Source organism: Podarcis erhardii (assembly GCF_964252035.2).
Source record: "Podarcis erhardii genome assembly, chromosome: 13".
NCBI classification, from domain to species: domain Eukaryota; kingdom Metazoa; phylum Chordata; class Lepidosauria; order Squamata; family Lacertidae; genus Podarcis; species Podarcis erhardii.
In genome coordinates this window covers 3894903-3912577 of record NC_138502.1, presented here as the reverse complement: position 1 = coordinate 3912577, position 17675 = coordinate 3894903, and the positions used below count along the sequence as shown (strand labels likewise).

General features: G+C 53.7%; 1 protein-coding gene and 1 long non-coding RNA gene across 8 annotated transcripts in view; one reads left to right on the top strand and one right to left on the bottom strand.

The window, feature by feature from the left end:
- Window positions 1-17675, top strand: part of LOC309326855 — a 185557-nt gene that overhangs the window by 150931 nt on the left and 16951 nt on the right. The gene's annotated exons all lie outside the window — the stretch shown is intronic.
- KDM6B (lysine demethylase 6B) overlaps window positions 1-17675 on the bottom strand; it is a 75735-nt gene that overhangs the window by 51231 nt on the left and 6829 nt on the right. For 5 of the 7 annotated variants that reach the window (XM_081835590.1, XM_081835595.1, XM_081835596.1 and 2 more), the window contains exon 2: window positions 12984-13113. The gene's annotated coding sequence lies outside the window, so the exon portion shown is untranslated. Of the gene's footprint in view, window positions 1-3638; window positions 3774-10039; window positions 10172-12983; window positions 13114-17675 lie in introns of those variants that run through there. The other 2 variants (XM_081835594.1, XM_081835593.1) reach the window with 2 other exon arrangements.

Here is a 17675-nt window from a genome sequence, read left to right as displayed (position 1 = left end):
ACATATAACTAATAATTACTGTTTCCCTTGTCGTTTCAAACTGCAGGAATGAGAGGGGTGGTCTTCTTGTTGCAAGACATGATGTGCATGCAGAGGTTATGCGCTCTGGTTTTCAACACGCCTATCGCAATGATTTCGGGCGATTTGCACACACTGGGGCAGAGCAGGTTCATATCTCTACCAGTTCTAAGCAGGGACCGGCAAAGGTTTCACGGCTGAAAACCCCCGAGAGCCAATGCCGGTCAGATCAGCTTTCCACAACGTGGTGCCCACCTTGATTCGGACTACAACTCCCATCAGCCCCAACAATAACAAAGATTTGTTTTTTGTACCCCACCCCATCTGAGCGGGCTGCCCCAGCCACTCTTGGTCCACTTCCTTTTTTATTTATTTATTTATTTATTAAAGGTTTTTTGATTACAATACAAATAAATAAACACAATAGTACATATCATAACATATTTTCTTATCTTCTTTGGACTTCCTCACATCTCCCGCTCCAGCGTTCCAAATTATAAAACTTAAACCAGCAATTTATCACCTTGTTTCCATCCTTATTATCTAATTTTCCAATGTTGTATCTCAAATTTTAGATACGTTTATTTCATACCTTAAAAAATTAAGCTTAGCCTAATAGTTATCCAAAATTTGTCTTTTCCTAAATTTAACTTATCTTCATAATTCACTCTTGGTCCACTTCCAACAGATATTGCCTCTTGTTTGTCTGGGCAGAGAGGGGTGTGTGTGTGTTTGCAGAAACCTCCGATCTTTGCGCGTAGCCACAATATAGTGCACTTTGCAAAGGTAAAAGCCAAACCCATTGCCCCAAACAGTCCTGCCCATGGCTCCATCTACCTGTGGCATTCCATGCCCCCATGAGGAAATGTGGCAAGCAAGCTGAAAAAGACTGCAATTTATGGTCCTCCACAACACACACACACACACACACACACACACGTGGATGTGTGCGCTGAGCAGCCCGCAAAACGGAGATAATCGCACTGGCCTAAATTGCAAAGTCGTCGTATGCTTCAGTATCTCTGTCTCCACCTTTGCAAACGTGTGTACGTGTGTGGAAATAATATTTTGCCATTTCATTTCTCCCTTCCTATTGCAGCTAAGAAGCACAGGCAGGGTGAGCTGTTAAAATTTAAAAAACTGAAATTCACACCACCTGCCATGCAAGTTGCCCCAAGTTTAAAAAACCTCAAATTTTGCTTCTGCTTGGTAGATGAGAGAGTAAGGCCGGTGTGTGTGTGTGTGTGTGTGTGTGTGTGTGTGTGTGAGAGAGAGAGAGAGAGAGAGAGAGAGAGAGAGAGAGATGCCGTCCAATTTCTGCTCCAACAAAATTTCTGCTCCAACCTGTGAGCAGGTATCCTTGTCAGGCCTCTAACTTTTAACAACACACACACACACACACACCAGGAAATCTGGGTTGCAGACAAAAGACCTGTCAGTGATATTTTCTGGCTCAGTGTGCACAGAGACTCTGTGATCATTTTCTTAGCGGGTTGTGCGCACGTCACTGTCCTGAAAAGCCCTATTGCTGGGTGCGAGTCCTGGTGACTGAGTGTCAAGGGGAAAGCACTCTGTACATGCCTATTCCTGCATTGCAGGGGGCGGGTTGGGCTGGATGACCTTCAGGGTCCCTTCCATCTCTATGATTCTATGATTCGACTGCTGCTTCCCTGCGCTGGTGGGGGAGGGTGGCAGCTGGAACTAAGTCCCGGGATCATCCAGCCTTATGCATAAGGCTTGTGAGGCATTGCTGGGATTTATTCCTTCTCCCCCCCCCCTGCCGCCTCCCATCCCAAAATAACCTGCCTCAACCACTGCAAAGAGAGGGGTGGGGGGGAGTTTGCAGGCCTGGGGTTTGGCGGAAACAAACCAGAGGCAACTTTTTTCCCACGACGGCAAAGGAAAAGGAAAGGGAGAAGGGGCTCGCTAGTCACCGCCGGTGACTCACGGCTCACACAGTCTTTTCGCCTCAACCCCAAGCATGTCTGGGTCTACGTCCTGCTATAAGCCTAGGCCAAACACACCAACCGTCCCCCGCCCCCTCCGCCAGCAGCACCGGTGTGGTCAGCCTACCGTGGGCGTGAGCCAGACAGTGTCTCGTGAGTCCACCCACGGCTACTGGAGGGGTGCTGGGAGAGCCAGCTGGGGGTCTGATTGCCCCAAACATGGCTGCACTTAGGAAACCCCCAAACACACACACACACACAAGTTGGGGGTGGTGGGGTATTAGCAGGGCCCTCCTCCAAACCTTTAACTCAGGATAGGGAGAGCCGGGGCGTGAATTTACGTCCAGACCAAATAGCAACCCTGAAGCCAAAGACCACGGCTATTTCTGGAAGAGACGAGAGCTAAGTTTGGCTCAGGGCGGGACGGGGCAGCGGCGGCGGTTGCGTTGGAGCAAGTAAGGCCGGGGGGGGGCATGTCGTAAGACCTCCTGTGCATACTCCTGTCTTGTGAAATGTGGCGAGGGGGGCAGGGAGGAGGCGTCCCAGGGGCAATTGGTCTCTCCGCCATAGAGGGCGCGAGAGAAAGTCGAGCCTCTGTTCCGAATGCGCCAACCGCACGCCAGCGACAGAGCATGGGACACGCCAAGGGTGCCCGGCGCTTGGGTTTTACACACAGGCAAATCACGGCAACGAGGCTGCTGGGGACACGACACAAAACCTCCGGAGGCATGCACGACAAATTGGACGTGGAGAAGACGCATGCTAATAATATGCCCGAAAAACAGGCTGTTCTGACACAGGTAAGCTCAGGGAAAGTTACAACGCCTGCGGAGTGTGTTGGCATCACCCAAGATGCACTCCATTCTGAAATTATTCAGCCAACGGCCGATTTACGCACATCCAATTAACGCACGACCGCGCATGCGCATATCACCGCGACCTGGAAGAGGCTGGGAAAAGGCTCTCCACCGTCACGGGGTCAGGAATGTAACCCCAGTGCAAAACGGTTGTTGCCTATATAACTAGGGCTGGGCAATATCTGGTTTTCAACATTGCAATGTACCGCCGGCTAAACATTATGATATACCGATACATTGCGATGTCTGAAGTAAGGATGGGGCAATGTTGAGAACAACTGGCTAGCTTCATGTTTCTTCCCACATTGTGATTTTTGCGCAGCACACACACACATCGTGATTCGCAATATATCGCCAGGTCAACATTATGAAAATTATGATATGGACTTGAAACCGGTTTTGGGTGATATTACAGCTCTACTGTATACAAATATGATTATATACTACATAGAGAAATTCAGAAGCATTTCTGCTTCCAGATGTGGAGGCTGAGCACAGAGACACCACACCGACTGAAAGTTGAGATCCCACCAGCTTTAGACAGGGGTCTAAAGCTCATCGCTCGCCCTGCACACACAACTTTGCAGAGCCATTCCGAATTGGGGGATCTGTGCTACCTGCCCCAAGAGTTCACCGATAGAATACTTCCACACTCCTTGCATGCTCACACTCGTGCGAGATCCTTATCACCAGCAAAGACATACGCGCTGCATTTTCTCACCCTTGTGAGCTCAGCTCCGGCACAGGACACCAGCACCCCGGCCCCCAACATATGCCTCAGGTTGAACCGCAAGTCTGTAAGGCCAGGCGTACACACCTTCCAATACCGAGATCCAGGTTCTGGGCCGCTTTGCCACCCAGGGCACCCTGGTCTTCACCATCTCGACTGGCTGACCACCCCCAAGGTGAAAAAGTAGCTGCAACAGCAAAGGAATCCCAGAGGACTCTGTTTGTTGACAATTCCAAATTCCAGTTCTGTTAGCTCGTGCTAGGGTGACTCTAGTTTATTTGTGTTTTCGTTTGCGTAGATTTTGTGTGTGTGTGTGTGTGTGTGTGTGTGTGGTGTCATAATGCTGTTAAGACATGTTTTTTCTTTCTTTCAGACAGCAGAGAATGTAGAACATGCATTCCTAAATAAAATAAAACGAACAAGGATTCGACAAGCACGCAAATCTACACACACACACACACACGGGGCCAAAATGACATGTGTTTGTGCGTGTTCAGAAACCAGTGACCCCCCCCCACACGTGTGGCTACACACACCCGTTTCCAAACATGTGCAGCCCATGTTGCTGGCACGCACGCAATCTCCATGTGTGCCCATACACCCGGGAGCTTTCTACATGATCTCGCCATGCCCCCGGGCCGTACGGAAACTTTGTGCGTCTGCGTGCTTGCATTCTGGTGTGAACCAGCCGGTGACGCCAACCACACACTTGTTGTCTTGCTCACACCACTCTGACACACTGCCCCACATCTCCCCACGCCGAGCGACATCCATGCGCCCCGCCGATTTGCACACAAGTGAGCATGCTCCTCTCTGTCCCACTAATGCCAACCCTCACAAACTCCATGCTGCTGCTACTGTGGGGATTTCGGGGCTGAGCTGTGACGCCACGGTGAGCGAGCCAAGAGGAAGCGATGGGGGCAAGTCCTGGCAGTGCAGCTGGCGTAGGAGTGTGAGGCTGGCCCGTCTGGGGACTCACCCAGCCTCCAGCTATTACACCCTCCCTCCCTCCCTCGGACAGCAGAAGCGTCCAGTTCCCACCCAGTCTGGCCAGCGTGCCAACGCGCACACCCCTCGCCGCTCCAGGGCCGGCGCATGTGTGGGTGTTAACGGCAGCTACTAGGCTGAAGATTTCTCCCAGCGAGGAGGCCAAGGCAGCTGCAACTTCAGAGGAGCATTATATCGCCCCTCCCGCCCCCCCCCCCCGCAAAACCATTCCTCGCTCTAAAAGCCAGCGTTGCATTATGGGAAAAATCGACAGGGATGTCACTGGGGACCGTCCACCCAGGGAGGAAGTGAGGCAGCTCCTGTGAGTGGAGGAAGTAGGGGGAGGGACAGGAAATGCACCCCAACACACACAGACACACACACACACACACACACACACACACGGGTCTAGCAAGCCATTTCCTGTGCAAGCAGCTGTCGATACACAGCCCAAAGGAGAAGGCGTGGCCAAACCCAGCAGACACAAAAGACACCTATTTGATGCTAGAAATCTAAAATAACAAAAGCAGGGCACGCAAACACAAAGACACACACCCATGTGTGTGGTTGCTCTCTTCTGCTCCTACACACGCACACCTAGAGCCGTCAGCTCTGTCACATCGCAGCGTTGGGCCGTCGCCCGCCATACTCCCACAACCTCTCTCGCGCTCAGTGCCCACCCATCCCGACACACGCACAGAGTTCTGGGTGAGGAGGTGAGGTGACCCTTCTTCCCCCGGGCATGCGCGTCAGCGGCCCCCGCACGGCGCACCGAACATGTTGCGCAGGGGATCTCCAACACTCCCACGCCTCCAGGAAGGCGCGGGGACAAGGGTCCTGGGGGCGGCTGCCCGGAACCCAGTGGGGCAGAAAGGGCACCGCTGGGTTGGCCCCCAATGCCCCAAAGGGCATGGCACAAAATGGAAAAAGTGCCCCCTCTGCCCACTGCCACGGGGCAGAAGATCAAGCGGACCAATGCTCGCCCAGCAAGCAGGGTTTAGAAATTCCCCCCTGTATCAATGGTGGGGTGAAACATCCCCCCCCCCTCCTGAGCTGTGTTGTTTTGGGGAAAGATCCTTTCAGTTTCCCCTCCGCGTTCGTTTTCTCCGAAACAGAGATTGCTCGCTGCTTACGGGACATATTTACAAGAAAAGGGAAGCAGAGACAATGGCAAGTCACCCCAACCGCAGAGGAAGTAGCGAGTCACGGGAGACTGTGCTCATCACGGGTAAGTGTGCCTGAGCATGGAGGGCATTGACACAAGGCGTGAATGAGGAGAAGGAGCGATCGGCAGAAAGCGAGAGTGAATGGGTGCCCACGAGGGTGAAGGACACAAAGGCGGGCATGGGAGGTGGTGCAACGGTCAGAAAGGAATGATAACCAAGAAGGAGCCAGTCTAGCTTCTCTTGGTCGGGAATTCCACAACACGGGAGTCACCACCGAAAAGGCTCTCTCTCTCTAATGGGGGTGTAGGCGAGAGAGAAGGTGCTCACCTAGGGAGTTGAGCTAGCATCTCTCCAGGTGGAGCTAGGTCGCAAAAGAAACATTGCAGTCCTAATTCATTCCTGCTTAAGGGACCAGGCCCCCACCTCGCAAGGAGACTCAGGCAACTGGCAGGGCGTTACAGCAGGGTCTGCATTGGCTCGGGAGGGCAAACCGGGCTCTGGGCTGGTGCCAACTGTAGGTGTCTATCCAGGTCAATAAAGATGCCCAGAGATACAGAATGTGTCACCTGCACCCACCCCAAAGATGTAGCCAAACAGACACACATGTGGGGACATATGCACAGACACAGCGCACACTCGTAAGGGGTGCAAATGCACGCAAAACACCGCAAGCACATAGACACAGGCCTCACTTGGGCAGGGTAAAGGTAAAGGTAAAGGGACCCCTGACCATTAGGTCCAGTTGTGGCCGACTCTGGGGTTGCGGTGCTCATCTCGCTCTATTGGCCGAGGGACCCAGCATACAGCTTCCGGGTCATGTGGCCAGTATGACTAAGCCACTTTGGGTGAGCCAGAGCAGCGCACGGAAACGCCATTTACCTTCCCGCCGGAGCGGTACCTATTTATCTACTTGCACTGGGACGTGCTTTTGAGCTGCGAGGTTGGCAGGAGCAGGGACCGAGCAACGGGAGCTCACCCCGTCGCGGGGATTCAAACCGCCGACCTTCTGATCGACAAGTCCTAGGCTCTGTGTTTTAACCCACAGCGCCACCCGCATCCCTACTTGGGCAGGGAGCAAGTCACAAATGTAAAGAGCACACACGGATTCAGGGCAGCGGGGACCCAAAGGCACTTGTATGTCTGCATCGAGACCACTTCTCCCTTGGCTTCCACCCAGTTTCCGTAAGCACATAAGCCATCGGTGGTTCTCTCCTCCTCCGTGAATCTGTCTGATCCTCTTTTAAAGCTGTCTAAGTCGGTGGCCTGTGGCAGGGAGTTCCGCACGTTAACTGTGCACTCCATGAAGACTGGCTTCCTTTCATCTGTCCTGGTAGCGACTGGCGTCCTAACAAGAAGACCCCCATTCCAACCCCAGTCCAGGGGGAGGCACACAGGATTTTTCCTCCGGGTTCTGGCAGACGCCAGAGCCGTAGTCCTCCCCCCAGGGAGTGTGGAGAGGGAGCGCTCAAAGAGCAAAGCGTGGGATGACCCCGTAGGTCAGGAGAACCTGGAGCAACCGGCCGCTTTCTGGGATGCGGGTTTAGGAACCTGTTTGCAAGGGATCTGCGGCTCTTGTGTGTGTGTGTGTGATTCATTAGGCACAATGAACAGGTCTCCCACACATTCGCGCACAGGAGGGTGAGAACAGCTGTGTCAGCGCTGAGTCAACACCAGAAAGGCTGCCATTTCTCTCTCCCCAAACCCCCATGTCCTGGAAACCACTGAGAGAACTGGGAGGAGAGGAGGGCGAGAGTTAATTCAGTTCATATCCTTAATGCGCGCACACCACGAGGGAGGCACAAAACACACCCTTCGCAGTGACACACACATACACACAGAAGCCCACACTCCTTCCCCTCAAAACGCAAGGCATCCACACACATCAATCTATAAATGCAAGTCAGGATAAAACACACACACTCACACACAGAGAGAGATACACGAAGAGGCCCGGTTCTGCCCACACACAGCAATCCGGAAAACACACACACACACACACACCACACAGGGCAGTGCGACAGACACACCCACGCGCAACAGTGCGCGGTGAAGCAACACCCCCGCGTGCGCCACTTTCACAGCACGGTGGGCTGACGGCATGACGGCAGGAGCCCACGACTTCCTTGAACCCAGCGCCAGAAAGCTAAACAACGCATGCTTTTCGCAGCAGCCAACGCACCGAGGGCGCATGGTCGGAGTACCACACAGCCAGGGGCAGGCTGACGTAAGCAGCTCCTCTCACAACTGCCACGCTCAAGACGCCTCCACAGCAGTGCACTAGCCTACTCACTAGGGAAAATATACACATCGCAAGCAGCGCCCAGGAGTGCGCAGGGCCCATGCGCGAGGGACCCACACGGTGCGTCTGAGTTGTCCAATGGAGTGGGCGTGTGATTTTCTGCCATGACTCCTCCGACTCCTCCTCCTTCGCCCACGAGGGCCAATCGCACAAATAGATCATTCACAAGAAGCGCAGGCGTATTTTTCTGTTTCGCATGACTTTTCTGCTTAGGTCCGAGGGGCGGGTGGGGAGGGCAGACCACCGCACACCGCTAAGCCTTCCCCAGCAGGGAGTTCAGCTAACTTGCGCCCGAGGAAAACCCCTCGGCATTTCAGGGGTTAACAGATCACAACAGGGCTGGGAAAAACCCCCCTTGGGTTACGCAGCTGGGGAATCCCAGACAGATTCCTCAAGATTGCGACCTGGGTTCCCAATAACCCACCTTTCCAGATTTGCATCTACCTGCCTTGAAAGAGAGAGAGTAGGAAACACCCAGAAATCAAAGGGGTTCTTCCCCATTGTTTTTTTTTGGGGGGGGGTTATTGTGGGGGGGGGGAATGTGTGCGCGCATCAAATGCCCCTAAGGAACACACAGATACACACCAACACAAAGGACACACACAGATGAAAAAATTCAGGTGTGTAACACCTTCTAAACTAAAGGGACACATTAGCTTCCCCAAATTTAGGTTTTCTAGACTGTAGTTCTCATCAGCCCCACGGGCATTTTTCAGGCACCACTGAATAACTGCATCACATCTATAAGGACTTTGCCATCTAGTGTGACTCTTCGGAACTCCCTGCCGCTTGATTATCAGGCAGGCAAATTCACTGTACTCTTTTCAGAGCCTGCTGAAAACCTTCTTGTTTAATAATAACAGTAGTAATAGCGGTAATGATAATGAAAATAACATACTACTTATTGTATAAGTGGGTTATAAAACGAGTGCCGCATCTACTCTGGGCAAGCCCACCTAGGTGTTCAGAAGGTTTGTGGGGGTTTGAATTTGCTGTAGTCTATTCTATTGCAGTTTTAACTTTCTGTATATTTTAAATTACGGCTGTAAACTTCTTAGTGATAATTTCGCCGTGTCACTTTAGTCGTAAACCGCTTTGAGGGTTTTCTTCCACGAGCAAGCAATATATAAGTTTTATGAAATAAATAAATAGTAAGAAAAACAACAACAACCCTTCAGGGCTGAGAGGGCAGCTGTTCTGGGATGGCTGTTTTAGACACAGAAACTTCCAGACGTACGGACGTATCTGAATTTGCACGCACATATACAAACATTGCCCCATATTGATATCGTTTCACAAAATGCGCAGAGCGAAGGACCCAGGCAGACAGGCGATAAGAAGGGGGGGGGCACACGGGGTTTTTACAAAAGAGGCCTTGAAGCTTTGTGGGGCAGGAGGGGGATTGCACACAAACAAAGCACAAGAGTTTCAGAACAGGGTCCTTGCACAAGATTACAACACTGGGGCAGAAGTGAGTCAACTCGTCCCGAAAGTCTTGCAACCCTTGCCGAGCGAGAGACAAAAACTTAGAACAACCCCTTTGCGTCGTTCCCCCCCCCCCCCGCCCAGAAGAAGCACAGGGGCACGTTGCCCTAAGCACAGTGGGTGCAAGCGCCACCAGAGCCACACACCCTGTGGGAATCAACTCTCCCCTACCAATACACACACACACACACACACACACACACACACACACACACACACACACACAACATACAATTTCGCTTGAGAATGCTGCATCAGCAATGCCCATGGCAAATAAACACACACCTTGAGTTGGAAGGGACCCAAAGGGTCATGTAGGACACAAACACACACCCTTGATGTGAAGGAATCCCAGCTCAGGGAGGTGTTTCGAGATTGAGCCGGGGAACATTGAGCGCGCGACATGTGCCAGGAGAAAAGCCGGCACGGAAACTCTCTCTCTGCCACTCGCAGAATCCTTCCCTTCCCCTCACAAACACACACAAAGCAGGCAGACACAGAGAAAGAGAGACCCACGCACACCCACGCCCACACCCACAGCCTGGGCTTACCTCGTGGCCCGAGAGAGGCATGGTGCGCTTCAAAGCGTTGCTGTCCCCCAGGGGTACACAAAGGAGCACTGACTGCCTCGCACACAGCCAAGGGAATTGTGCGTGTGTGTTAACTTCTGTGCTTCCTCCCCTCGCTTGCCTGCCTGCCGGCGTGTCCTGCCCTCCCCCCCTTACACACACACACGCCGTGTGGGGTTCGGGGTCCCTGCCAAGTCAGCAGAGCACATGCGGGGGGTGAATTCCGGCCACAAGTGACTCAGCCCCCCCCCTCGTTCCCTCCACCCCCGGGAAACTTGTCCTGGTTTAAAGGGCTGGGGTGACATCATCGTCAACTCCCCCCCCCCGGGTCCCTCCTCCTCCACTCAGCTCCCCACATCGTTGCCCCGCCTGGGAATCCCAGACGAGGAGGTGGCGTCCCCCTCGCCCAGCCCCGAACTGCCGGCCTTCCGTTCTGAGGAAACCAAGAAAAGCCTAACAGGGAAAACACACACACACAGAGAGAGAGAGAGCAAACCCCAACACAGTCATACCGGCCAGGAGCGCATAACAGACATGGGCGGCGCATGAAACTTTGCAAATGTGTAAGCGCTTAGACGTACACACACCGTGTATCTAGCTATGTATTTCCCTGCAATGCACACGCACACACGCAGTGCTCTCCTTCATCTGAGGGCGGGCTGCTCGATCCCACACGCCAGAGGAGTAGAGGCGCAACGGCAAGACCTGCGCCCGCACACGCGCCGGAGGACATGACTGCGCAGAGACCGGAGAGGGGAAAGCAGAACGAAACAAGACGCAAAGGAAGGGAAAGTTGTGGCGTCACTAAAGGGCAGCTCCCAGCTCCCTGCGTACACACCTCCACAGGCGGGGCCATGCGCCCTGCAAGTGTACAACGGCTGAAGAGACTGCTGTTCCCCCACCGCCAGAGGTCTGCCACGTTGTGGGGAGAGAGGGCCCTGACCCCTGCCTCGTCTCAGCCACCCCATCCAGGCCCACAAGCCTCAGTGGGCTGAGGCATGAATGTGCAGCCCGGACACCTTTTCCCTCACGGTGCGCCACCCTATTTCTTTTTGATAGTGGACCGCTTCCAGAGCAACCGGGAGGCAATTTTAAAAAGAGAAACAAGAAAGTCCATGGGCAAGCAGCAAGACCCCCAATAGTTCCTGTGTTGTGTCATTGGGAGGAAGCCGCAAGATTTTCCATGCCGGGTTTAAGGCATGGAGGGAATTCTGAGGTGGCGGAAAAGGAGGCTGGGCATGGGCACAGGAGCTCACTGTTTTGTGTTTGTGTACATGAAGAAGGCCCTTGCCGGCAGCTCAGCATCACACAAGGTGAACAGGCCAAGCGCGCCATCAATCCCACAATGCTCTGTGGCGCCTAGGACCCTGGCCCAGCGCCGCAAGGCCCATCGTGAGGCGGGGCATGCACCAGGCAGAGGGGCGCTCCCCCTCACATCCAGGGCGGCCATGTTGCGGCCGTACGAAAACATTTCCACGTTTTGGGTGGTGTGGCAGAAAGCCACGCGCAAACCAAACTCGCCTCCCTCTGTGACGCAAGCGGGGGAAAGTGCAGATAAAGCAAACCACTGTCTCACACAAACTTATAACAATAGTCATAACGCCACTGGAAGCCTTTGTTCCTTCTGTAAAACCCAGAAGGCCGCTGGGGGGAAGAGACTATGGGGAGGGTAGCAAAAAAAGGGAGGCGGGTGGGGGGCAGGCTTTGTCCGTGGGCCTGGCCCCCGAGAAGCAGCCAGCGTGGGGTTAAGCATTCACTCCGACAAGGAGCCTTTTAAGGTCACAGCTGTGGCTGGGCGTTTGGAGGAGGCGCATGTGAGACTCTCTCTCTCTCTCTCTCTCCCTGTCTCTGCCTCCTTGTGGTTGCGTAGAGAGAGAGAACCTCCCTCCGTGTCCCACCTCCCTTGCGCTCTCTGTCTCCCCCACCCCCTCGCAACATGCCCAGCTGCTACACTGGCAGTGTGCCAAAGATGCGCGGGGGGGGGGGTTGGGGAGGAACTGTGCCAAGGTCCAAGCCTGGTCCGTCAGGCCCCCTCACAGGCTGGAAGGAAGGAAGGAAGGGCAAAGCGAGAGAGGCAGAGCTAATCTGCTTTTGCGTATGTGTGCCTGTGTGTCTTTGCAACACGCGGGCGCCCAGCTATTGTCCCCTGCTGTGGAGAAATAAAAATAAAAGTGCAACATGCACGACTGTGCGCAAAGGGGCTCGCCTTTCCGTATTCCTAGAGAGAGGCAGTGTGCGCTCGTTTCACGGCCTCGCAACGCAAGAATGTGCATCAAGGGGGAGATTTCCTCCACAGCACTGTCTGACACAAACACACACACACACACAAAGCCAGGTTTTCTGATATGCCAAACTGTATCCTTCTCAATTGTCTGTGGCAGAGACGAGAAATCTCAGGCCTAAGGAGTCCAGTGTGGCCCCTCCAGGCCACCTCTTCAGGCCCCCAGAACATTCCACACGCCACACCCCTCACCAGCCCAGCTTTGCACCCCAAAGATTTTTGCCCAGCTGGAATGTGAACCCTTGAGAAGGCCTCTTGCTCGTCTGGATGCGCAAGCATGCGCGGAAGGCAAAAGTCACATTTATAGCCTGAACACCTTTGCCTCTGGCCACGCCCTCTGTGGCCCCTGAAAGGCTGCTCAGAAGGGACCGTGGCTGTCGCTTGGGAAAAGGTCCCGTATTATTGCTCCATTATTGCGTAGTATGCGCCAGAACTGCAAACCTCCTCCCCAAAACTCAGCAAACCCTCAAGGTCGAACCCATGCCCTGCCCACCCCCAAATACAGTCCCCTCCACTGCCGACTGAAAAAACAATACAAAACACAGAAATCCCAAAAATTGCTGAAAAGGGCCAAACCGGAAAGTGCAAAAAAATAAAGCATAAAAATTTCATTCATGGGAGGACATTGAAAACCAGCCCACTCACCAAAGGAAGGGGGGGTCCCGTCGCTGCTTTCTCATTGGCTGACTCCCCCCACACGCCGGGCCCATGCGAGACACGGCTGGTGTGGGGGGGAGGGTCTGACTACGCTCCAGCCATGGTGTGGGACCCAATCCTGCAGGGAAGGAAGGAAGGAGGAGTTAGAGAGGACGAAGGAGGCTTTGATTGAAGAGTCAGAAATTCCCCCCCCCACACACACACACACTGCAAATTTTCAGGGAATCATCAAATCCCACAGGGTGACGCCACCTATTCACCTCAAATCCCACTCGCTCACCTGAAGAGAGCATCCAGCTCCCCAAACACACACACACACACACACACACAATGTTCTTGCATAGCTCTGCAGACATGCCCCACTCCAGAAATGGTCGCAATTCCCCTATGTGCCAAACTGCCTCTGCCCCAGAGGTAGCACAGGCCCCCCTCCAGTGCACTCCCACAGGAGGGGGGGATGTGCAAACCGAGCGAAACTTGCACCTCCTTGAGCTTTGAAGTAAACGCCTTCGCCATAATTGCCGGGACACCTTTGGGAGGTGCAAGGGAAAGAGAGCTTTTGCTGAACTCCAGGAAACTCTGAAGCAGATATGTTCTTTTTACAAGAGGACGCAGGAAAAGCCCGCCTAGCCTTTGAGGGTCAAACCTGGGATCTTCTGCCCGCGAGCGAGGCCCTTCTTCCCCCGAACCTCCCTGCACTCTTTTCCTCCAGAGGAACCCTTGCAGGATTTGCACCCGGCTCACCTCGGCAGCTGGCCGCCCCAAGAGAAAGCTGCAAGGCCTCTGCCTTTATCAGCAGCTCCAAGGAGACAACAGCTGCAACTTATCAGAAGCCCAGAGGCTGCAGCCCAGGACATGCACGCTTGATGTTTCAGTTGTGCATTCCTCCCGAGGGGGGAGTCGTGTGAAGCCGGGTGTCCCTAAAGGTGCCATTGTAGGGCAACCCCAAAATCCACACACACACCTGCCCGCTCCTTGTTGGAACCGCTGAGCCGGAGTCTCGCGAAGAAGCCGGCTGCGCTCTTCCTGCAAGAAACCAAAACCTGACCCAACTTATCCGGCAATATTCCCTCTAGGGCTGAGCCAAAAACAAAACCACAGCCCCGGTGAACCTGCCTTGCCTCCTGCTGAACTAGCTTAGTCACCAAAGTGTCAAAACTCTCTTTCAAAACGGGGGAAACCCAGAGAGGAGGTTGAAGGGGAAAGTTGGAACTGGGCACCAGCAGGCGAGAGAGTGAGAGACAGAGCTGGCATTCCGGTCTCACCTCTGTGACGCAAAAGTTGCTTCACAGCTGAGAGCAACCCTTCAGATGTCCTTTTAGCGTGCACTGATGATGAATTGTGCTCCTGGTGTTATTGGGGCGGTTGCACGCTTTCAATACTTGCAAGAGTTTGAGGGCAGACGTACTGCTTCATTTCCACTATTTTTTTATTATACATTTTTATTTTCTAACATATTAATTCCAACATTCATACAACATAACTTCTCATCTTATACAATATTTTTAGACTTCCATCAACACCTCTGATGATCTTCCGTTCATTTATCACTTGTTATGCATTTCTTAATTTCCTATTGCCTTTAATTACCCTTAACTAATAATTCTCCGCATTGCCTTTCTTGCAATATTTCAAATAATTCACCTTACAAAACTTCTTGCAAACCTACTAGCGTAATCTGTTCACCACAGTTGCTTTTCAAATAGCGTACTGCTTCATTTCCAATCAGTGCATGCCCCATAATTTCCTCCTGAGACCCAGTAACTCCTCGCACCGCCCATGTCCCGCTACGGCGCAAGGGTACCCCTCAAGAAGTCAGCACCGCGGCTGCACTGCAGAAGAACCCGCAAAGCACAATGAATGTGTGCATGGTTCAGTATGATTTCGCCACAAATGCACAGTTGTTGCATCAATGTCATGTTGCAGAACACGCAGCAGCCAAGGCAAGCCCTCAGTTCATCTGTAAAATGGGAACAAGCCAGGCTGCAGAAGAATGGCGCATTAAAAAGGCATTAACAGGGATGCTCTCGTAAATGACATAATGGCCGTTAACTGGGGAGAGTCGGCAGAAATGGTGCGTCGAGGACTGCGTATCAGCCTTGGTAGAGATAAAGGCCCCAGTGTGTCGAGACAATGGACATTCAGAAGGGTCCACTCCAGCCAGCACAAGGGGGCCCTTCAGAGACGCCCACGAGGGCTAGGGGGATCCCTTTCCGGAGGGTGGAGCAGCTGGAGACGGTGCCAAGGTCTCTTCGGCAACCCGGGCTGAGGATCGAGCCCACACCCAGTGCTTCCCCCTTCCCGCCACACCCCCAAAACGCACCCCACTACAGTAGCCTTTTAAATACATGATGCAACTGAAACAACAGCTTCCTCTGTTATTTCCTCTCTGTCAAATTTCAGACAGTAAGCTCCTTGGGGGCAGGGACATTTTCCCTTCGCCCTCTGCAAAACACCCTATTTGCACCATCTGAGTAAATTCCAAAGAACAAATCAGCAGCAAGCTGGGATTCAACTCTGGCTGGATCTTCTCAGAATCCAAACTTTTTGCTCCCATGTCAGCCCTGAGGACATGTGGAGCAACAAAGCGGCGTACCTCTGACCGCATGCAGAATGCACTGTTCTCCAGAGGCTAGGCTTTAGGCCCGAATTCCACCAGATTGCTGCACCTCTTCCAGGGAACCCAGAAACAGGACCCAGACCTCGTTCCAGGTGTTCACTACTGCTCATTCCTGCATTTATATCCCACCTTTCCTCCAAGAGAGCCAGTGTGGTGTAGTGGTTAAGAGCGGTAGACTCGTAATCTGGTGAACCGGGTTCGATTCTCCGCTCCTCCACATGCAACTGCTGGGGGACCTTGGGCCAGTCACACTTCTCTGAAGTCTCTCAGCCGCACTCACCTCACGGAGTGTTTGTTGTGGGGGAGGAAGGGAAAGGAGAATGTTAGCCGCTGTGAGACTCCTTAAAGGGAGTGAAAGGCGGGATATCAAATCCAAACTCTTCCTCTTCTTCTTCTTCAAGATGCTCAAGGCAGTGTGCATAGTTCTCTCGCTTCCACTTCACCCCCACCAGCAACCCTGTGAGGTAGGTTAGGCTGAAATAGTGTGGCTGGGTGCAAGGTGACCTGGTTTCCCAGGTCCTGGCCCGACACTCTTAATCTCTGCACCACGCTGGCTCCTAAACTTAATAAAGAACGGGCATCTGTTGAGACACTGCAACCAAATACTCCAGGCACGAGCGAAAAACCACTTTACTTTTACTCCAAACCAAACAGTCCACGACAAACCGCCACGTTCCACCTGCCTCTGGTTCTGTATTCGCAACCACGAAACGAGCTGTTGTACACGTGTACGCATGCGCACAAAAAGTGGGAAATAAGTACGGCAACCAGTTTAAGAATCAAGCAACTGGCGGCATTTTTTTTAAAAAAAAAACTGATGAACACTCTTGCCCTGCTTTCCTCTCCTAGCAAATTGGCTCCTCCCTGCGGTGGGACTTTTAATCTTGCTCACAGCACGCCATTCGTCCCCAACATGATCACTGGGGTTTCATGCGCTTTAATGCGCGACGTTTCGCCATTTGCCATACGGAAGGGTAGGCCCACCATCTCCCCATTCATTTGGAAATGCCCTTTCCCACAAAAAATAAAACAAAAACATGCCTGCTTTGGGGGTTGTGAGGCCTGCAACTGAGGAGAGGTCCCACGAGGTGTTCAACACCCACATGCAAACATCCTTGGGGCACCCAGGTAGCGGCATAGCGTGGGTTGTCAGCACCTGGGGCAAGGCAAGTAATTTGCGCTCCTAACCCTTAACCTGTCGCCGCTGCCAGCTTCTTCTTGCTGCTGCCTGGGCTGGGGTATTTACGGTAAAGTAGCCACGGCGGTGGCGGCGGGTCCGTGTCAGGTGATCTGAGGCGAGTTGCCGCTGGCGCTGCCGCCCAAACGACACCGCTTGCCCAGAGGAGGAGGAGGGCAGAGAGGCGAGGAAAATGCAACATGGCCCAGCAGCTGCAGCGGCGGCGGCGGGGCTGTGAGGAGGGGCTGCCTGGCGCGCCCTCCGCGGCCCTGACACGCGGGGACCGCGGCGAGCGCTGAGAGCCGCTGCCTGCCGGACGCCTTCAGCCCGGACGCGCGCACAGCTCGTCGGTTCTGCGAGACATGGGGCTCTGCTACAGCCTGCGCCCGAGGCTCTTCGGCGACTCTGGAGGCGGCGAGCGCGCCCCCCCAGATGTTGCGCCCGGTGCGGCCGGGTCCCCCTGCACCCCCCACGCTACGCCACTGCACCCAGATTTTAAAAAATGCTTCCAGGACAGTCCTATTTTCTTCCTGTGTCAGAGGAATGGCGGGGGGCGGCCTTCTGGCAATGTACAGTTAGTCTGGGGAGCAAAGCGGCAGAGCCAAGAGCTTGGGGGTTTGGCCTCGCTGGGAAGCTGAGAGAGCGAAACCGGCCCCACGTGTGCTTCCACGGTACGGCAGCTGTTGTCCTACCCTGATGATGCAAGAGACTGCAACCCGCAGCACCTGATGATGTAACGCCACCCTGGTGCGGCACGGGCAGCTGGGCCCGCTGGCGCAGGGGGACCCTTGCGGATATTTTTGGCCCACAATGAGCGCCCCCTGGGAAAGGGGAGGAGCCCAGCATCGGGCTTTGCTATATTTTATTTTATCTCTTTTTGCCG